Source organism: Acinonyx jubatus, chromosome A2 (genome assembly GCF_027475565.1).
Source record: "Acinonyx jubatus isolate Ajub_Pintada_27869175 chromosome A2, VMU_Ajub_asm_v1.0, whole genome shotgun sequence".
Lineage (NCBI taxonomy): Eukaryota > Metazoa > Chordata > Mammalia > Carnivora > Felidae > Acinonyx > Acinonyx jubatus.
In genome coordinates, this window is record NC_069383.1 from 26,963,463 (window position 1) to 26,986,156 (window position 22,694).

A 22,694-nucleotide genomic window follows, 5' to 3' on the forward strand; every position below is an offset into this window, starting at 1 on the left:
TGAAGATTTTCAACTGCATGGGGGTCAGTACCCCTAACCCTGGTGTTGTTCAAGGATCAACTGTATATGGAAAAATTTTTGAGCATTCCCAGGCCCAGAAAAAGTGTTGCTGATACCTTCAGATACATCTTGCTCAGGGATACAGTACATAAATTGGAATAAACACGGATGTTCACAGACGTGGTTCAAAATGATGGTGGCTTGATGCTGAGATGCTGAGTGTACTTCCTAGGGAAGGAGCGAGGTGTAGCTACTGTTGTTGCTGGGGTACACACCGCCTCTATATAACTGCCCACTTGAAAGTTATTTTCATTTGTCACTTTTTTCTGTAAAAGCAAAGATTCTCTTCGGATTTCCATTGGTTAGCAAAAACAGGTACTAATGAAGATCTTTCATGAAAGCAAAGTGGTGTGACACGGAACTTTTGAAAAGCAGGGAATACCTGCATTTTAACTTCAAAGTTCAACCGGCGGAGGTGCTAGGAAGACAAAGACCAGAAAGATCTCTTTGGTAAATGATTCAAGAATATCAGCGGGGTGGGGGGGAGGGTGCCTGGGTGGCTCAGTCAGTTAAGCCTCCAACTTCGGCTCAGGTCACAATCTCCCAGTTCTGGAGTTCCAGCCCCAAATGGGACTCTGAGCTGACAGCTCAGAGCCTGGAGCCGGCTTCAGATTCTGTGTCTCCCTCTCTCTCTGCTCCTCCCCCACTAATAAACATTAAAAAAATAATAACACAAAAAAATAAAGAATATCACTAGGGATATTAAGAACAAGGATTTTCCAAAGGAAGAATTTTCCAAATCCTCATCGGAACACCAACTAAGAAATTATATTTTACCTAAAATCTGCTAACTCTATTAACTTTTTCATCGAAGTTTTCTCACAGAGAATAATTTTTTTAAGTGCACTTCACAGTTTTTCCTGCTTCTGAAGACAGCCCTAAAGGGAGCTAATAAATCCTGTTTAAAATTCAAATTGTGCTTCTAAAATGAGGAATTGCAGAGATTTCCTTTACTGATAGGATGAGGGAACTTGAGGCAAGCAGAGGTCAAAGTACAAGTTAGCAACCTCCCTCCCTCTCCTGGTGGGACCTGTACATATTCCTTGGACACTCCGCCAAAAACAAGAAAGGACCAAAAAAAAAAAAAAAAAAAAGGTTAAACTGATGAGTCTCCACCAGTTTAGCCAAAAAAGGCAATCCCATAAATGGCCTAAAGTCCAGGAACTCCCTACTGTCTTAATGTTAATATTTTGCTAGAGGGAAAAAACCACCTTACTTTGATGATAGCTAGCCCTCCAGTACATCTTAAGCATGTGCAAGTCTCTTTGGAAACTCCCTCTTGACTTTATCTCCCCCAGCTCCATAAAATGGTTACCCCCCCAAAACTCCCCCCCCCAACACTTGCAGTGCAGCTCTTTCTGTCCAGGGGTCCTGTCCCCTTGCTTTATTAAAATCACCTTTTGCACCAAAGACATCTTCAAGAATTGTTTCTTGGCCGTTGGCTCCAGACCCCAAAACTCCAACACCCCAAAACTTCATCAAATAAATTCATAAAATGAAACAAATCAATGAACCTCATTCATCTGTCATGTTATATTCTTTTGCTCTTTCTCTGATATCTATATATTGTTATGAAACAGTTACTTCCACTTAGATCGCTCTTAGTTCGATCTGAATCTCAGTTTAGACCTTCCTTTCTCTAGGAATCACTTCCTCTTTCAAATGTTCAACACTACTGGGAGAATCCTTGACTCTCCTCAAAATACAGGACTTGTGCAAAACACATTAGAAGAATCTAAATGTTTAATATCATCAAAATGCGTTTCCACAGTATCCTATATTTCTTCTCTTATAATACTTAGCATGCACCGTTTTGAACTTGCTTATTTAATTTTTTTTCCTCGACTAATCTTATAAGCCCTATGAAAACAGAAGTCCTGCTTTTACTGTTCATTTTTATATCCGCAGAGCTTAGTGCAAAGCCTGACACACAATGCGAACCCCATAAATATGGGAAAAGAGATGATAAAAACTCAAATAAAGCCTACACAAAAATTTGCATTGTGAATTTCTAACTCAGGACAAATATTTGAACTTTGGATGGCAGGTAAAAATAGGAAGGCAACAAAATGGCCAGAAATCAGGGAGGGATGGTAGGTCTGAATCAAGTATTTAGAGGACACTATAAAAAATGTGAGCCACAGCGGCAAAACCTACCAATAGACAACATTTCCCATTTGAGGTGGGAAACAAAGGCAGAAGGAAAGGCATATAGAATAAATTTTCTTATAACCTGCAGCCCATTGACAAATAGTTGAGGCTGGCAGAGTAAAACTTTCTCCAGGAACTCCCTGCTGTCTTAATGCTAATGCTTTGCTAGAGGGAAAAACAACCTTAGCTTGACAATATCTAGGCCTCCAGTATCCTGGGAGTCTTCTTTAGCATATGAAAATCTCACTGGAAACTTCCTCTGGACCTTACCTCCCCCCATTTCCCAAGTATATAATCAGTCTCTCCTCATGGTCCCAGGGCAGCTCCTCCTGCCCATGGGTGTTGTCCCCATGCTTTAATAAAATCACCTTTTTGCACCAAAGACATCTAAAGAATTCTTTCTTGTCTATAGACTCTGAACCCCCCACCCCTCCAAAAACCTCATTCCATTCACCATAAATAAGACGAAAATTGTACCAGTTCTTTTGTCACAATTAAAAAACAACTTAGTGAAGCCATCTGTTTTGTGAAACAAGTCACCAAGGGGAAATACAAGAACTCAGGGCAAGGAAGGGGAGATAACAGAGGAAATAACGTGTGAGCGGTTAGAATTTGGGAAAGAAGTAGAAGGAATAAAAACAATCACAGAAAAGACAAATTTTGAAGAAACACAAAGGAGAAGAGAAACTGGTGAAAATATAGTGACATAAAGAATACAAATTTAAGTATCCAACATAAAGCAATGGAGTAAACAAAGTTGAGGGGAATTGGATGTAATAAATACAAAAGACAGGCAAAATGAGCCAATAGGTGCACAGCTGAAGTCTCCATAGGAAAACATGGAAAGAAAAATATCAATAATATTTAAATATTCAATTCCATAAATTTTTTGCTGAATACACATACTAGAAAAGCTAGATAAAAGTGACCCAGAATGATCAACACTAAGCAATATCCTGGTCAATTATTGTTCCTGTGAACTTTCTTGAGGATCTTAGGAAATTGCTGGAGAATTCATGAAAAAAAAAAAATGTCAGACTGAAATGATCTATTATAAAACTTAGGCTAAAATAATAATGGAGATTAAAGTGGTTTGACCATATAGTTTCTATTTCCATTGTTCTTTATTTCCTCGTGCATCTTTGATCTCTATCAGAAAAAAATTTTCCTTTGCCTGAATAAAACCCTTTTAGCATTTTCTTTGGGGCCCGGGTTACTGATGGCAAATGCACAGTTATTGTGCATTCAAAAATTCATTTACTTAACTTTCATCCTCAAAGAAATTTTTCTCTCAATAAGAGATTTTCAGTTGGCATTTTGAAGTTACTATTTCATTATCTATGAGATCACATATTTTTCTAGCAAGAAGTCACCTGCCTGTGATCATCGCCACTTTCAAATTCATCTTCTTTTTTATTCAGCTACATATAACATTTTCTTATATTTTTCTTTTTTTTTTTAATTTAAATTCCAGTTAGGTTAACATCCAGTGCAGTCTTGGCTTCAGGAGTAGAACCCAATGATTTATCTCTTACATATGACACCCAGTGCTCATCCCAAACAGTGCCCTCCTTAAGGCTTGTCACCCATTTAACCTCCCCTCCAGCAACCCTCCGTTTGTTCTCTGTATTTAAAAGTCTCTTATAGTTTGCCTCCCTCTCTGTTTTTATCTTGTTTTTCATTCCTGATGGCTTCCCAGGGGAATTCTACCAGACATTTAAAGCAAGGTTAAAACCTATTCTTTTCAAACCATTCCAACTAATAGAAATGGAAGGAAATCTTTCAAACTCATTCCATGAGGCCAGCATTACCTTGATTCCAAATCAGACAAAGACCCCACTAAAAAGGAGAATCACAGGCCAATATCCCTGATGAATCTGGACGCAAAAATTCTCAACAAGATACTAGCAAATCAAATCAACAGTATATTAAAAGAATTATTCACCATGATCAAGTGGGATTCATTCCTGGGTTGCCGGGCTGGTTCAATATTTGCAAATCAATCAACATGATACACCACATTAACAAAAGAAAGGATAAGAACCATAGAATCCTTTCAATAGATGCAGAAAAAGCATTTGACAAAATACAGCATCCTTTCTTATATTTTTCTTCATATCTCATACCATCTCTTCTCTTTCTCTCAACAAGCTTATTTACATTAGGATGCCCCACTCATGTACCATACACTCTCTTACTTATTTTCAGTCTTGACTTGTCCATGCTTATTCTGATATTTTCTTCTGACCTATTAGTTCACAAATGTTGTCCTCATCTGGATCTAATATGCTGTCAAATCTTTACCACTTTTGTCTGAATTTGGTTATCATATTTGTTAGTCCTAAAATAATTATGCTTTAGCCCAATAAACTTGTTATTTCAGGGTCTTTGATGAGTGTTTTCTGTTGCCTGGGGGGTTTTTTTGTTTGTTTTTGTTTTTGTTTTGTTTTTTTGGTTTTTTTTGTTTGTTTTCTTTCAATCAGTCTTTTCTTACGCGCCTTGATATCTCGGATATTTTTTATTTTGTTCCAGACATTGCATTTGCAAAATTGATTGTGTAACTAATTTTAGTTGGGGCCTAAGATGACATCAACTTCTTCCAGAAGTGATTTATCTTATGTTTCTGCCAGGGGCACTATAAACATGGGATTATCTTCATCCACTCCCAGAACTGGAAATGCTTCAGAGCTAACTTCAGTCTCCATGAAGGCCTCTTTATACACACTTCACCCTCACTTTTAGCTTATCCTCTGAGACTTCAAAGCTAGGCACATACCAGAGCCCAACTGACTTCATGGGACTTGGACTCTAATTTCTGTTCCCCCCAGAAGTCTGAAGTAAAATTAGGGTAGATTCTTTTCTGACATATTTCACAAGAAATAATTATAAGCAAAAAAGTAATTGTGAAGAAAAAAAAAACTATAAAAGTAGTGGAGAAAGCTATGGAGTTTCACATATAAACTTCACATATAAACCTGGAATAGAAAAGGATGTTCTAACCATCACTCAAAAGCCAGAGTCCTCAAAGAAAAGATTGATAACTTACACTACATTAAAACACACACACACACACACACACACACACACACACACACACACACATTCTACATGTCAAGAAATACCATAAATAAACCCAAAAGGCAACCCAGGAAAAATATTTGTAGCTCTATCACAAACGACTACTCTTGTTAGAACATATTAGTTGATAAAAAATGAATTTTAAAAATGAAAATTAGGCAAAAGTTATGGGAAGGAAATACAAGTAACATTTAAAAAAAAATATGTATTCATTTTTGAGAGAGAGAGAGACAGAATGTGAGCAGGGGAGGAGCAGAGAGAGAGGGAGACACAGAATCCAAAGCAGGCTCCAGGCCCCGAGCCGTCAGCACAGAGCCCCACGCGGGGCTCAAATCCACAAACCGTGAGATCATGACCTGAGCTGAAGTCGGACGCTCAACCCACTGAGCCACCCAGGCGCCCCTACAAGTAACTTTTAAACACATAAACGGATGTTCAAATTCACCTGTAAGAAAAGTATAATTAAACTACTTTGAGATGCCACTTTATCTTATCATATATGCAAAAACTGAAAGGTTAAGAAAACATTCTATTCATAAGATGATGAGAAAACAGGCATCTACATATATTGTTGATTAGGATATATATTGGGGCAATTACTATTATCAGAAATTTGGCAATAACTATCAAAATTACCAAAACCTCTGACATAGCGATCCAAGATCTGACATTTTTCAGATATACTTGCACAGGTGAAAAATTAAATAGATGCACACACTTATTCATTGCAGAATGTTGTCTAATAGGAAGGGTTTACATCAAAATATATAACAATATGAGAAAGAAGAAATAAATTATGAGGACTGAAATTATTGTTTTTATTTTCATAGAAATACTACAAGCCTAACAAAATTAAAATTAGTATTAACAATACACACCGCAAAAGTACAGTGGCAGAAAGTAACACAAGCCCAAGTTTGTAAGAAATCAGATGAAGTAAATAAAAATTTGTGTGCATATTCCACATTGATTTTGCATATCTCTGTATGGACAAGAAGGAGTAGGGCTTTGTCAAGAAAAGGAGAGAATGAGAAAGAGATTCTGCTGGAATATGTCATCCAACAGTATGTTTTAGGAAAGTATAGGAGAGGTATATCTCATAAACCTTTCAATAATAGGAAATAACTCTCAGTTGCCTTCAGAATTGAATGACAAATTGGCTTGAAATAAAATTCTTGGATCAAAATATTTTTCCTTCAAAATTCTACTGAAAGGGCCTCCATCACACCCTATACTGGACTAGATGATACATATACACACAAATACATCTTGTATTTCACCTTTTGTTATAATATATATGTAAATATTTCACTGGTAAACTTTGTCCCCACCATCCTGTAAACTCCACAATGATAGGAACTGTGATTTTTTTATTTGCCTCTTATTCACCTGGGTTTGTGTCAGATATAAAGTATACAGTACATATATTTTTAAATGAATAAATGAACAAATGAGTAAAGACAAAGAAAGTCCCTATCTATATGACTTCATTTTCCTCTGGCATTTAGCATTAGAACAAAGGCATCTAACGAAAGGTAAATTTTGCTCTGTAGTAAATAAACTGTATATTCTAAGTTCACGCCTAAAGGATTTTTAAGCCTCTTGAACTTGGTAAGAATTTTCTACGTGTGAAGGTTCTTACAGTCTTTACCACAGATCTTTTGTTTTGAGATGAAACCATTTGGATTCAAAATTTAAATACCCCTATAAAAATATAATTATGTCAATCAATGATGCAAGATGGTGGGCAAAACTGTGAATACGATAACAGCTAACACAGAGTGGTTCCCTTGTGCCAGATACTCTTCCAGGGACTTTATGAATAATAACCAGTTAATCCCAAACTAATTCTATGAAGTTGGGTTAATTACATTATAGATGAGGCATCTGAGATAAACAAAGGTGAAGACAGCTGTCCAAAGGACAAGAAATTCTTAATGCTTAAGATAAGCACCATTTATATGTATATACAATATGTATGCATATGCAGAAGAAGGACATATAAAGGAAGCTCTGCAGACATTACTTCCAGGGGGAACCAAGAATCTACAGTAGGAAGAAGATTATTTTACTATAAACACATTATACTTGCTGAAAGCTTTGCTCCGTGTGTGCTACATTTTCAGTTAAAAAGAGAGAGAGAGAGAAAAAAAACGACCTATCCTGAATGTGTGTTATTTATCCTCCACTTGGCAAGGGATGCCAACTGTAGGGAGGAAAGCCAAGGCCTAAACTGTCAACATCACAGTCTTGCCCATGGTCAGCCTGTTCAGCAGAGGGTGTTTAGGGCAATTTATCAACACAAAAAATATGTATTTTATAAATGTTATGAATATGCCTTTGGGAAAAATATATTACAAAGCATAGTTTGGTTCCTTTTCTTTGAATTGTTTTATACAATCATTTTAAAAGGCCTTGTGAAATGTATTCTCACTGTGCTGTACGACGCTTCATTAGTCACTTTATTTATTAATAAAATAATTACATTGTGCTCTATCTACAAGTACTGATATTCAGAAGTATTTCTTTGAAAACAGCATTAGCTTTCGATCCCCATAATCCAATAGTTTTGAAATTATCGTAGTTTTGTAATCATTCAACATCAAATCAGGAGCAAGTCTCATCATTTTCAAACTAGAGTCAGGTGGTAAGATATCAGTCCAAGATATTGTTTCAGTTGAAAGAGGAAAAGCATCTGTAAAACAAACAAGCAAAAACTAGTCTATTTGTTTCAAAATGAGTGGGTTTTTTTCTGAAAAAGAAAACAGAACAAAACTATACTCTGACACACAAGAAATACATGACAGAAGACTTATAGTAAGATGAGCCACCACTGCCATTTTGCCTTCAGCTCAATCAGACTCACCAAAGAAATAATAACTCACAAGACGCAGAAAGGGATGGGGTGGGATTGGCAATGCTTTTTTCATTTTTGAGATAAATACAGGCAAGCAAGGACCCTGAACCCCAAGGAAAGCACTTAATCCCTATAAAAAAAAATACATTTTAAATACATAGTATCTGGTGTAAAAAAAAAAAATCACATCATTCGGAGAGATAAAGGCTAACAATAATAGCTCACATGTAGCAACACATTCCAGTCGGCTGAATAATCTAAGATGGTCTTTGAGTCACTATAGATTTCTATGTCTGGTTGTTGTCACCCAGGGATACTGCACAAAATGTGTCACTGAGCTCTCATTATCCATTAGGCTGGCTCACTCACATGGTGGCAACAGGTGTCTACAAGCAACAAAAGTTGAAGCTACAAGACCTCTTGATGCCTAGGTTCGTAAATCATATGGCCTGTAACTCATCATTTCTGCTACATTCAATGTGTCAAAGAAGGCCACAAAGCCAATCCTAGATTTAAGGAATGGGGAACCAGACTCCACCTTTTCATGAAAGCTACGGCAAAGTATTGTCACCATTTTGCACACTCCAACACCAGGCAGAGTAGAACGTATGATCCCCTGCATTTACTGAAATAAGGACAACTAAACGAAGTATAGCTTCTTTCCAAGTACCACAGAACAAAGGCCATTCAACTGCCCTCTGACTTCAAACAGTCTTAGAATTATGAAACCATCTCCTTTGGAAGCCATATTAGGACTTCAAAACACCAAAGAGGGTTAACAGTTTGGGAGGTTGTATAGATGGGCCTTCTGTGTTAGAATAATCCTTTGAGCCCTCCCTAACCCATCCATCTTCTCAGAGTGAAGTAGACATCTTGAAAGTAGATGCTTACATCTACTTTACTCACCTGAGTCCACTGGTCAGACATAGAGGACATTTGCCTACTCCTGGTCCTGTGCCTCCTGGTCTCTCATGCTGCCTCTGGGACAAAATACTTCACAGCCTAAGGATTCTTACCCTTGGAGAGATGTGTTGGTGGCAGCTGCAAAACTAATGACCACAACTGGGCCACTGAGTAACTGTCTATAGCTTTGTCAAATTTTCCTTCTGAGGAAATTCAAAGAAATTGGGATAAACTCAGAGCATCAGAGCAATAGGAAGGATGTGCGATGGGTCTCAGAATCTGACATGTTCTTAGCTTTAGTCTTTGTCTGGTATTCCCATACCCTCCTGCCTCGGGTGCAAGATCCACACTAGGCCACACTGTAACCACATTCCCACCTCCTCCTGCCCCTCACCAGCTCCCAAAGAATCATGATTTTACAGAAGTCCTTATTTAAAAAATCTTCCCAGAGTATCTTGATGAACTACCAAGTTTGGGAATCACTGATGTTATCAACAAGTTTATAGCTGAACCTAGATTCTTCACTTAATCCTGCTGCAAATGGCATTTGTGTTTTCTTGGAACTAAAGAAATCATAATGTATAAATTATTTCCTCAGAAGAGACAAATTATTCTTTTGTTTTCTTTGAAATGCTTTTACTAGGCAGAGAAAATTTTGTGTCACTAAATACAAGCATACTTCATTTTCTTGAATTTGTCTTCACTGTGCCTTGCAGAGATATTCCATTTTTCACAAATGGAAGGTTTGTGATAACCCTGTGTCGAGCAAGCACCATTTTTTTCCCAACAGCATTTCCTCACTTTGTGTCTCTCTGTTGATAATTCTCACAATATTTCAAACTGTTTCACCATTACTATGTTTTTATGATGATCTGTGATCAGTGATTATGACTTGCTGAGAGCTCAGATGATGGTTAGCAATTTTAGCCATAAAGTATTTTTTAATTAAGGCATGCACATTGTTTTTTTAAACATAATGCTATTGCCCACTTAATAGGCTACAGTACAGTGTAAACATAACTTTTATATGCACTGTGAAACCAAAACACTCATTTGATTCACTTTATTGCAATATTCACTTTATCGTGGTAGTCTGGAACCAAATCTGCAGTATCTGCAAGGTTTGCCTATAAGGAAAGTCTTATGGTAGAGGTATACTTCCCAGACTTCAGACAGCTGGCTCCTGTGAATTTGAATAGTTTCTTCAGGCTATGGCTGGAAGATGACACTTCCATGTATTGAATCTTCAACACTGGTACATTTTTCTCCCCCCCCAAAAATGCTGAAATGCATACAAATGAACAACGGCAACCACAGAACACACAGAAAAGAAATTTTCTGCTCAATAACACATAAACTAGTGGAAAACAGAATCAGTACAAAGAGCGAGGTTTGCTATTTCTTTCCTTTGTTTACACCAAACACTGTTAAAGTAATAATGGCAGTGGTGGCTATCATCATTGAGTCCCAAACCATAGCCTCCTTTCACTAAGCTTGTTACTAGCATTCGTCTATTAATCTTCACAAAATCATGAGGCAGGATTACTATCCCTACTTTAAAGATCAAGAATCCAGAACATAAGAATGTTCAGCAACTTGTTCAACTCACATGCTGGTAAGTGATAGAGCTAGAATGGGACCCAGGTCATCATAACCCAAAACCCACACATTCAACCATTCCTACAACCTGTGCTAGAAGAAGAGTAAGGGTGAAGAGAAATCAGAGGCAGGTGACAAGATCTGAAAACAGGGTCATGATTTCTCATCATATGCTTAGTGATGATTACAAATTTGACTTCCAAACTTGAGATTCTCCCAAACTCAGCAATCAAGGCATACTTCAGGTAAATGAAGAGAACTTCGGGTTCTATTACTATGTTCATCTTCTAATCCTTCACGCTTAGAGAACATTATTAAGCTAAAATGTAGGGGTTTTTTCCTTTATTTTGGGGGAGGATTTTTTGTTTTTGTTTCTATATGTCTTATGGTGAGATGAAAATTTCTTTGGTGCTTGATCAATGAAAAGTAATAGCATTCAAGGACTGCCCACCAAATGAACAGAATTCACTGGTGGGAATTGAATGATAAGTCCTATTGAATGGGTTCCTTTCAAGAGACCCATAAGATAAGTCCTCCTCACCCATATGCCATTATATATATACCACGTATATATATATATATTATATATGCCATATATCAGTATATGGAATTTCCTGCAAGGAAAAGGACATTTTACCAATTTGGCAAGTAGTTCAGGAATTTTTACAACTAGTAAAGCAAAAGTTAGCCATATATGGACTATTTCTGGGAACAATTTTAACTGAAAGTGATATATATCTTGACTGATAGTAGACAGTACAGATCACCTGAACATAGTCTACACTGTGACTTTTTGCTAAAAAGTCTTTCCAAATGATTAGTGAAGACAGATATACCATACATTTATATATCTTTTCTTTTTTCTTATTATTTATCTTCTAAGTAGGAATTTGTCTTTTTATATTTCCACAGAAATTCTTTGTTTTATTAGGTATATTCTACAGAGACACCATTTCTAGTAAATGGAATATTTAAATATCTCTAATGTATATAATATTTAAAGATCTAGAATGTATCTTTATTTTATATACTGTATCTTTATTTTCTCCTGAATTTTATACAGAGTTTCTCTACTATTATGTAAGATTTTGTTTGAATTATATTATTCTGAGCTGCCTAAATTTATTTTAGATATAGTTTAACAAATAAAATTTAATTATTTTGTAGATACGATAAAATCCCCTTTCAGTTCCATATGCTGGGTCCAGTTATTTTAATGTATCTAGATGAAAGTCAAGAGACTAGAACCATGTATTTTCTGGGAACATGCTCTTAATATCACAATCCACTCATGGCCTCCTGTTTTCGAGATCAAAGGAGAGCTACGGAAGGAGGTAATGGAAGCAAGACCATTTGTTCCAAATACCAAGTATGTAGAGACCTGTGTCTATGCTTTAGCAAAGTAAGGTAGGTTGACACTTTATCATAAATACAGACCTCCTGAAATCCACCAGTGCTAGCGAAACACGAGTGAGAGGGCAGGGATTCTCATGAGAGGAAAATTGCATGGGTCTTAACAAAGCCCATAGAGTTTCTGTATTTTCTTCTTTCTTAATAAAAAAAAATGTATTTTTCTTTCAAATGTTCCATTCAATTGGTTTCTCATAATTGCTGGTAGAGAAAGAAGAAAATACATCTTTTTTCCTTCAACGAACTTGATAAAATCTTGTATTTGTAGCTAACTAGAGTTTTAAGGTGTGTCAGGAACCCCACTTAAAGGAAGTATATAAGAAACAGATCTATACTCAGCCTATCTGGGAAAAAAAAGGCTTAAAATTCACTTTGTGGGGCTGAGTGACTAAGATGAGCTGTCTACATTAATCAGATTACATAAGAAATGGGCAAATATCTATTATGTGCTGCATGGAGACAGACACTGACAATCAAAGCTAGAAAGTTTTAATGAGGAGACTTAATTAAAACACACATCATCTTCAGAAGTAGGAGTCCTTAATTCTGAGAAAAATCACTGCCAAACTTGGCTCAGCTGTGCTAATTAGCAGACACTGGGAATTCAGAAAACTAGCCTGTTAGGAAAAGGTAAGCTAAGGAGTGACTTTACAGAATATTGCCCCGAGAGTGTATTGTTGGGGCTCTGATGCTATGACTGAGACTTTTATAGATTTTGGCAGGGACAGGACTTTAGATGATATCCAGCTAGACCCTCCCCTACCCAAACCATGAAATAGAGAGTTAGCTAAACATCCTGACATCCAGGGACCTCAACACCAGAGACAAGGATTCACTACATTCTTTGGTCAGTTTTGGAATATCTCAATTTTACTGAAAGTACGTTCTTCAACTGAGCTGAATCTGTCTCAATGTCTTTAATTCTTGCTCTCTAAAATTATCCAGATGAAGTCAGCCCCACTTTTCCAGACCTGTACCAATTGTGTTTCTTTTCCAATATATTTTTTAATGTTTATTTATTTTTGAGAGAGAGAAGTGGGGGTGGGTCAGAGAGAGGCAACGGAATCCCAAGCAGGCTCCAAGCCATCAGCACAGAGCCTGATGTGAGGCTTGAACTCATGAACCAAGCCTGAGCCAAAACCAAGAGTTGGACACTCAACCCACTGAGCCACCCAGGCACCCCTGTTTGTTTCTTTTCTAGCATAACAGGATTCCCTATTGTTTCTACTGTCCCTCATATAACCTTGTTCCAGAACTTACCATCATCCAGGTCAGTCTCTTCTGGAAGAAACGCAGTTTCTGTCCTTAAACTGGGGTACCTCAAAGTCATATAATAGGACTATTGTCTCTGATCCTTTGGACTCTCAAACTTGGTAATTGCTACCTGATTTTCCATTAACAAACATTTTGGCAGTTACAGCACACTGTTGACTGATTTTGAACTTGTAATCAACTAAAACTCCTGTCTTTTTTTTTTTTTTAATGAACAGCTATTGAGCCAGGTTCCTCTATATTTTGTACTTCATCAGTTAACTAATTTAAGCCCAAACTTGTTCCATTTTATTTAACAAATGATCGATATCCACTTTAAGAAAAATTAGAAAATATAGCAAGTAAGCAAGATGAGTAAGAATAAAAATTAAGTATAAATCATCCCTTCATTCCAAACATTTGAAGAAAACCAGCATTTTCATTTTGGCAAATATCTTACCAACCTCTTCTATGCATACATATGCTGGTTGAATATTTATGTGCATTTTTTGTGCATGCATACAAAATGTAATTATATATATATGTATATATATTCTTATGATCTTATGAACTTTTTCCAAGTTGCAACTTTGTAAATATCTTTAAATTTTTAAGATATTTATTCCTGTATACTTTCATGTGAAATGGCTTCACAATATGCAGGTTTTAGATGTAACAATACTGTCCAAGGTACGATAGCCATGTAACAAACCAGTTCAAAATGAAGTGACTGTAAACAATTGTTCTTTTGCTCACATATCTGCAGTTTGAAAGAGCTCAGCAGACTTCTCTCTTTACTCTGAATCAGCTGTAGTGGCTCAAAGGCTGGAGGCTGGTTTCATCTGAAATCTCATTTGCTTACATGAACACTAGATGCCACTAGAATGCCCACAGGTGACCTTGCCCTGGAGGCGGGGCTTCCTCACAATATGGAAACACAATGGACTGGGTTTTGAGGAAGAAAAATTCCAAAAGAGAGCCAGATACTGCCTTTAAACATCACTTTCGTCATATTCTATTCAGTGAGAGAGCCACAAAGTCCTACCTAGGTTCAGGGCAAGGCAAAACAGATTCAAACTGTAAATGGGGGAGAGACAAGGAAGAGCGAACGGGACTGGAATTTTGTTGTTGTTGTTTAAATAGACTTCACACCCAGCATGAAGATCAACACAGGGCTTGAATTCATGACCCTGAGATCAAGACCTGAGGTGAGATCAAGAGTTGGTCACTTAACTGAGCGAGCCACCCAGGCGCCCCTGGACTGGGAATATTTTTTGAAAATATTTTGGGAAATTACTGTTGCCACAGCCATAATTCATGTAACCTACTTAATACTGTTTAAAATTGCCACAGTTATAAAAAATGCTGCAGAGACATTTCTCAAATATACATTTGTGAGTATTTACATAATCATTTCCCTAGGATACATTTTGAGAACAGTGATTACTGGGTCAAAGTTTACCCACAATTTTTTTTTAATTTTAATTTTTTAAAGTTTATTTGTTTATTTTGAGAGACAGAGAGAGAAAGCATGTGCACAAGCAGGGTAGGGGCAGAGAGAGAGAGAGAATCCCAAGCAGGCTCTGTGCTGATAGCACGTGGGGTTCAGTCTCACAAACAATGAGATCACAACCTGTGCGGAAATTAAGAGTCCGACGCTCAACCAACTGAGCCACCCAGGTGCCCCAAGTTTAGCCCCATTTTTAAGGCTTTTGGTAGATATTGGCAAACTGCCATTTAGAAACGTGATGACAATTTTTGACCCTGATCACCAGTCTATGAATAGAAAAGCCTATTTCCTAACTCCAGCCTTAAAGACTGGGTATTATCAGACTTCTTAATATTAGCCAGTGCTATATTATTGCTATTTAAATTTGAACTTCTTTGACCAATAGTACATTTGAACATTTTATATGTCTACTGATTATTTGTATTTCTTCTTAGACATTGCTTTTTTCTTGGCCTTTGATCACTTTTCTTTTGATCTCTCTTAGAAGTTTTTAGAGTTTTCTGTATTAAGTACATTAAACCTTATCCTATATATTGCCATGCTTTTTCCAATTTGTTATTTGCCTTTTATACTCTACATAAAGTTCCTATATTTTTCTGTACTCAGAAGAACATTCATTTCTTAATAATGGTTTGAGGCCTTCTTCAAGACATACATTACATAAAAATTAACCTAAATTTTCTTCTAATACTTTTTTTTAAGATTTAACTTTTATGTAAACTCTTTAATAAATCTGAAATTTTGGTATATGGAAAGAAATAGAAAAGACATTTTTTTCTAAATAATTATCTTTTTTCTTTAAAAGCATGTGTTTAATAATTCATTTTTTCCCATTATTTTAGAGGTCACCTTTATCACAAACCAAATACTTATACTACTTCATAATTTTTAAATTTTCTATATGGTTACATTTATCTGTCAATTCCAACTCATTTGTCTAGCAAGTTATTCTTCTACTTATTCCTCAATGTATTCTTATTACACTATTACAGACACTGATGCTTTATGGACAATGATATATAAACCTTCGTTTCTTAAAGCCATTTGAAAATCTGATGGAAGTTTTGGACTCTCTACCCAAAAAAAGATTTTCTCTACCTAGTAAAGTTCTCTACCATGACATCGTTTTCATCAATGTCCTACAATTGCCCATCTCTGACACCCATGAAAGAATTCTTCTTTGCACATCTCTTATTAATTTAAATCCTGAGTATTTTATTATTTAGACTGTTATTGTGAATGAGCTCTCCTTTCCATTTAATTTTCTGTTAGTTTGTTTATAACACATAGGAAAGCCGTTGATTTTTTTAAACAATTCTTTTTTTATCCATCTACCTTTTTGAATTCTTTCAATTTCAAATTTAAATGTTTTCATTTTGAATGAAGAAGTCATGGGGATGAAAGCTAAACTAAGGGATACAGTCAATGGTATTGTGATAGTGTCGTATGGGAGCTATCCTTGTGGTGAGCACAACACAACGTATACGGTTCTCAAATCACTATGTTATACACCTGAAACTAATGGAACATTGTCAGCTAAACTTAAATAAAATAAAATGAAAATGAATGTTTTAATTCTTTTCTGTGTTCTATGTAGACAATCAAATCATCTGCACTGAGTATAACATTGCCTTCTGTTTTCTGGTATTTAAATATGATATATATCATATTAGAGTGTTTAAAACATACGTCCTGGTTAGAATATCTAAAACAATGCTAAACAATAATGGAGATAATATACTCTTATTATTGTTCATTTTTAATGCATAAGTTAATGGGAATGCAACTAGCTTTACCTGGCTACATGTGCAAGATAAAACCTCCTTACTATATTTAGTTTCTTTCTGTTTTTCGTAAGTTTTTGTTCTATTCCCAGTTTATTAGCCATACATGTCTTTTCAAACTTTGAGATATAACAAGTTATAAAATTCACCCTTTCAAAGTGTACACTTAGTAGGCCTTAGTATATTCACAAAATATGCAACCATTACCCTTAATTAATTCCAAAACATTTCATCACTCCAAAAAGAAACAATTCATTAGTAATCACTCCCTTTCCCCACTTCCCCCAGGCCCTAGCAACCATCAATCTACTTTCTGTCTCTATGAATTCATCTATTTTGGACATTTCACATAAATACTTTCTTATTGAATTGAGCCCATTATTTCCAAGTCATAGAGATACTTCTGAATTCTGATTCTATCCCAGATTACATGAGCTATTAATTGTGAACTGCTAGATGAATGTTGATTAGTTTTATGTATTTCTCTGTGTTCTAAGTCATTAATAAATTTCAAACAGAAATGTGCCAATTATTTTTGCAACTTCCATGTAGGAATCTTCTGTTACATTGTTATAACAAGCTAAAAGCTTACTCATCTCCAGAATCATTTGTCTGCAGGTCTCTATTTTGCCTCCAAGCATGTCCTAAAAAACTGTAAGTGATTAGCTAAGAACATGTTGTTTCTGGTATACCAGCCAAACCCTGCCAAATCCTGAAATTAAGGTTTTTTCAACAAAGTTTATTCTAAATCACCACATAGCAACTCCTACTAATCAATACACCCTTTTCTCTCTGTGAATAAATCATCCCTCTCATAACAAAATTCAGACTCTTCTCTAGTATCAACTACAAATCGAATGACCCACAATTTTCAGATAAAACCTTTAAAAAAAAACCAAATTGTTAGTTTTTTCCTACTCTAAATTCTGTAACCTCTCCTTTTTTCTATAATGTCTCAAAAATCACAACTAATGTAGCAATTGCTAAATCACCACTTTGGCGTCCACTTTCTCATACACTAGAGCCTAGGTGGAGAAGGGGTGAAAGGGACAACAGTATAATTCACAGCACTCTGCCAAGTTGCTATTAATTATTATAATCAACAATTCAATTTATCATTCCTCACCTGCAAACATTTGATCAATATAAATTATCATGAGAGATGAAGAGTCATGAACTCTGACAAGTATGGTATGGAGAAGGGCCCAAGGAGTGGTCCCATGGAGCATTCAAGGTCTTCCAAGCCCTGTCCCTGCAGAGTCCAGTGACCTACCCTGAGGTAGGGTGAGTCCTGGCCACCAGTCCCGGCAGAGCGGGAGGGTTGGAGGCTGTTCTGTCCACCCAAGTTCCTTTCACTGTTCAGCTACCCCCACCCCCACGAACCCCCCAGTGTTATTAGCTCCACCTGGGCATGAAGACGGAGATGGCTTCCCACCAGGATGGAGCTGCAGCTTCCCATCTATTAGAATCAGCTCTTTCTAATAATACCCTCTTGTAAAAGAGCTTGACGTCCCCAACCCACCAGAGCTCTGGCGTACTGCAGATGTGTATGTACACATATGTATACTATAGAACCAAAACAAAAATGGAGTCACGTATATTAAAGACAAAATGGAACTGGGCTGTATAGTCTCATTAAAGAAAAACAAAACAGACTTACCTAAGTTACAGAAATTTACAGCTCTTCTTAGAAATCAGCAAAGGATGCCAGCCAATCCCCCAACACCACGTCTGTTAACATCATCTTTGGACTTCCTTGTTGCATTGACTCCACTACCCTGATCCAAATAAGGAAGAAAACCATTAGGCAATCATTCTAAAAAAGCCAAATATATTCTGCATTTTGCCTTATTAAAACCCTTTAGTCTGTGAGCAACTCGGAACTCACACCTCTGGGTAGGCTTCAGTTTCCCAGTTTGCAGGTCAAAACTGTTGCAATAAACTTGTCTTTCTGCTTTGTTTTATTCAGTATGCAGAGTTTGGCCACCTGTGTGCACCTAGGGGCCAGCACAGAGGTACGTAGTGAATGACTCATCCCCTTCCCCAATAAAGAAATGACACCCACACAACAACAAAAACTTTAAAAAATGGGGAGTTGGCTGGGGGGAGAGGAGAATGCTTCATGCTGTGTGGCTCTGTAAGCCTCGCAGGTAGAACTCTCTCTAGAAGTAGGAAGTACTCGCCTATGCGCAGGTACTGCATTAACACCTGATGGGTGTGGCTGCTCTGCACCAGGTGTTTGACGGGAAGCAGTATAGAGACTACCGCATCCCCTGGGATTTGCCACCAGGAGCAGCACCTGAATCAAGATCACGGCTCTTGAAGCCAAGATGGCTTAGATTCAAGAAAAACAAGGCCACAATACACCGCCTATGCCTGATGAAGTCTTTCTAAGCTTTAGAGAACACATTACTCCAAAAGCTCACGATAGCGGTCTGGGAGAAGATGTTGATGTGGCCAAGATTAAGTGATGCTCAAATTGGGTTTGTAGATTTTCTATCCCAGGAGAAGTCAACACTACTTATATTACAAATGACAGCCTGAATTCACTACTCTCACCACCTATAGTTCCTGGTGTCATCAGATACAAAGGTGCCAAGATCCAGCTCCTGAATCTCCCAGTTATCAGTGAGGGTACCAAGAATGGGGAAAAGTAGAGGAAGTCATTGCAGTGGCCTGAGCATATAACTTGATCGTGATTGGTTCCTGGTGTTCTGAAACCGTTGGAACATAAGAAGATAATTGAAAACAAGTTGGAAGGCTTTAGTATTCACTTGAACAACAACCCTGCTTACATTGGCTTTAAAAAGAAGGAAAAGGGAGGCATTAATCTCACAGCCACTTGCTCTCAGAGTGAGCTGGATGCTGAAATTGTGAAGAGCATTCTGGTTGAATACAAAATTAATAAGGCCGGTGTGGCTCTGCATAGCGATGCCACAGTAGAGGACCTCGTTGGTGCGGTAGAAGGAAACAGAGTTTATATCAGCTGTATCTATGCGTCAAATAAGATTGATCAGGTCTCCATTGAAGAATCGGGTATCATCTATAAGGGGCCTCACTGTGCATCCATCTCTGCCCATCGCTGATGCAATTTTGGCAACCTGTTGGAAAATATCTGGTACTAACAAAAACTAGTGAGGATTTACACGAAACCCATAGCCCAGTTGCTCCATTACATATCTCCAGTGGTGCTGCCTTCCCCCAGGATCACATGGAAGATTTCTACATGAATAATCACAAAAGTCTTATCAAAGAACTTAAATATCTTTAGGTCTGGGGGGGGGGTCTCTCTGTGAAACACAATTCTCAAAAAGTGGGATAATACCATACATTGGAGAATGAGGATGCCATTCAGATTGTGAAGAATTGAACCCTTCTCCTTTCCCCATCTGTCAGGCCAAGCACAGCAGCTTTCCCCATGACTAAGCATTCTACTCCAGGTCTCTTCTGGCTTTGGCAGCCACAAGGAAGATGGAGGCACCCACAAGAAACTTCACTTGTTTTGGGGGCACCGGGGTGGCTCAGTCAGTTAAGTATCTGGTTCTTGTTTTCTGCTCAGGTCATGATCTCACATTCGTGAGATCGAGCCTTGCATCGGGCTCCATGCTGACAGCCTGGAGCCTGCTTGAGATTCTCTATCCCTCTCTCTCTGCCCATCTCCCCCTTGTGCTCTCTGTCTCTCTCTCAAAATAAATAAATAAACTTAAAAAAAAGAGAAAACTTGTTTTATCTTAGTGTTATCTTGTGTATTGAACTGCATAAAGGACCTGGTAGAGGGGGAAAAAAGCCACATTGGGTGAGGATTTCACAAATATCTACCTGGGGATTCATAATTAAGGCAGTCATTGGGTGATAAACATTTTTGAAATCTTGTTCAGGGCATGTGTATGCAAATCTGAAATATGTAAACAAGGACACCTATACCTGAGGTGAGGTTAATGAATGCTTAATGAATTCATGAGTGACATAAGCTTTCAGCGACAGTGTTCATTTTGATTTTAGTGCAAAGAGGACACATCAGTAATTACTTATTTAAAATTTTACCTTTCATCATTTGAATAATGGGAAATAAAGACAGATCTCAATATGTCCTGTTGCTGAAGAAAATGACGAAACATTGGGGCGCCTGGGTGGCTCAGTCAGTTAAGCGTCCGACTTCGTCTCAGGTCACGATCTCGTGGTATGTGAGTTCGAGCCCCGCGTCGGGCTCTGTGCTGACTGCTCAGAGCCTGGAGCCTGTTTGAGATTCTGTGTCTCCCTCTCTCTCTGCCCCTCCCCCGTTCATGCTCTGTCTCTCTCTGATTCAAAAATAAATAAATGTTAAAAAAAAAAAAAGAAAATGACGAAATATTATAACCACCAAAGGGGGGAAAATGTTGTGGAAGTCCATATAACAGCAACTTTGTTGCTTCTAACTATGTTTATAGAAATATGTTAAGTATAAGCTTTTCGGCAATCCAAATATTTCATGTTTGATCTGTGAATATGATGGGTAGGAACTGTTACAAAACAGAAGAAAAGGTGAGTCCTTAAAATATTCATTTCTAGAATGTGTTCATGACCTTTTGTGACTTGTGCCACATAATGATTTATTCATAGAGCATTGATAACAAGTGTGACATAGTCTAATACACAGTGGATCAAATCATTGAGCTGGGATATGGAAGATTGTAATTCTCATCTTAGCTCTCATTACCTGTGTGACCCTGGCCAATTCATTCACTCATGCACTCAACATTTCAGAAAACTTCTTGCATGTGCTATGAACTCTACTAAGCAATAGGATGTCATGGTTAACACAACTGCCCTGACTTCATAAAGCTTACATTCCAGTCATTTAACCTCTATTCAAGTCAAGACACATAATTCCTTTAGTCTCGTGTCCTTGTTTATGAACTAAAAGAATTGGATACTTATAATATCCTATCAAATGCTCCTGAACCTTCATCAATCAAATATCTGCTTTCAGTCATGTTTTCTGTAACGATTGCAGGTCGTCCTGAGTTATGCACACCAGGTTGCAAGATCCCTATGTGGCCACTAGCAACTGTCCCTTGAGCCAGTTGGTATTTTTGCCAGTTGGTATTGGACATATGATATGTCCATATGGACATATGATATGTCCAATGCCATCACAATACTTGCTAAACAATGCAGGTATGCATCCCATAGTCACGAGATTTTATGTTCCGTTCCATAACCCAGAGCCTTCCAACCAGCGCAAACGGGCTACGGGGTCTGAGCAGAGAGCAATTCTCTTCAGTGTCAAGTGATCTAACAAAGTATGGTAGGCTGGTGCTTGTGGTCTCCTAAGGCAAGCAGCCTTATCTGTTGCCTTTCATGTACTGTATTCATATATCATTTTTAGATGTGTCATGATGTAAAAGATTTTGAGAAGTATTACTCTAACCGAGTTATAAAACCAAAAATGCAAATTACAATGAAGGTAAAGACATCAAAGGCAGAAGATATTTAGGAAAAGGTCACAGTCAGGGTCACCAAAACTAATTTAATATTATCTGTATAAAATTGGAACCAACAGATCTCAGGCTATTTCCAAGAGTTTAAAACTATGCATGAATATGACAGTGAATCTAAAGTGAAGGAGTGAGTGGGCATCTTTTGTCAAGAGTCTCAAAGAAAGCTACAAATTCATGATTTCAGTTTATGAGGCTGTAACCCCTTCCTCTCTATTTCATATATTTATAAATACATTCTCTAAAGGGGCTATAAAATAGCCTCCATATTTGTAAAGTTAAATAACATATAGTATCAGTTCTAAATTCCACTGGTTATGTCCATGAAACCCCAAGAAATAATTATTTTTAAAGTGCCCTTCCTCTCACACAGCCACTGCCTTAAATCCACCTTTCAAGTCTATCAGCTGATCCACCTGTCCGTTGTCTCCAGGGTGTTTCCCTGTTTTCTGCAAGACATTTTAAAGGCTCCCCTTTGTCTGTACAAATGATTCCCACAGAAGGCGGAATGCACAGGACACTATAAGCTCTAATTATTTCAGGAGGGATTTGTATGTTTTTCAAGTGGATTTTCTTTAAAAGTGAGTAGCAGTGATCAGCTGAATGATATAGCA

The 22,694-nt window shown here is 37.3% G+C and overlaps 1 pseudogene; it reads left to right on the forward strand.

Annotated features, from left to right (window-relative positions):
• The first annotated feature begins 18,975 nt into the window (after positions 1-18,975).
• Positions 18,976-19,973, forward strand: LOC106970604 (developmentally-regulated GTP-binding protein 1-like; annotated as a pseudogene).
• The last annotated feature ends 2,721 nt before the right edge of the window (positions 19,974-22,694 follow it).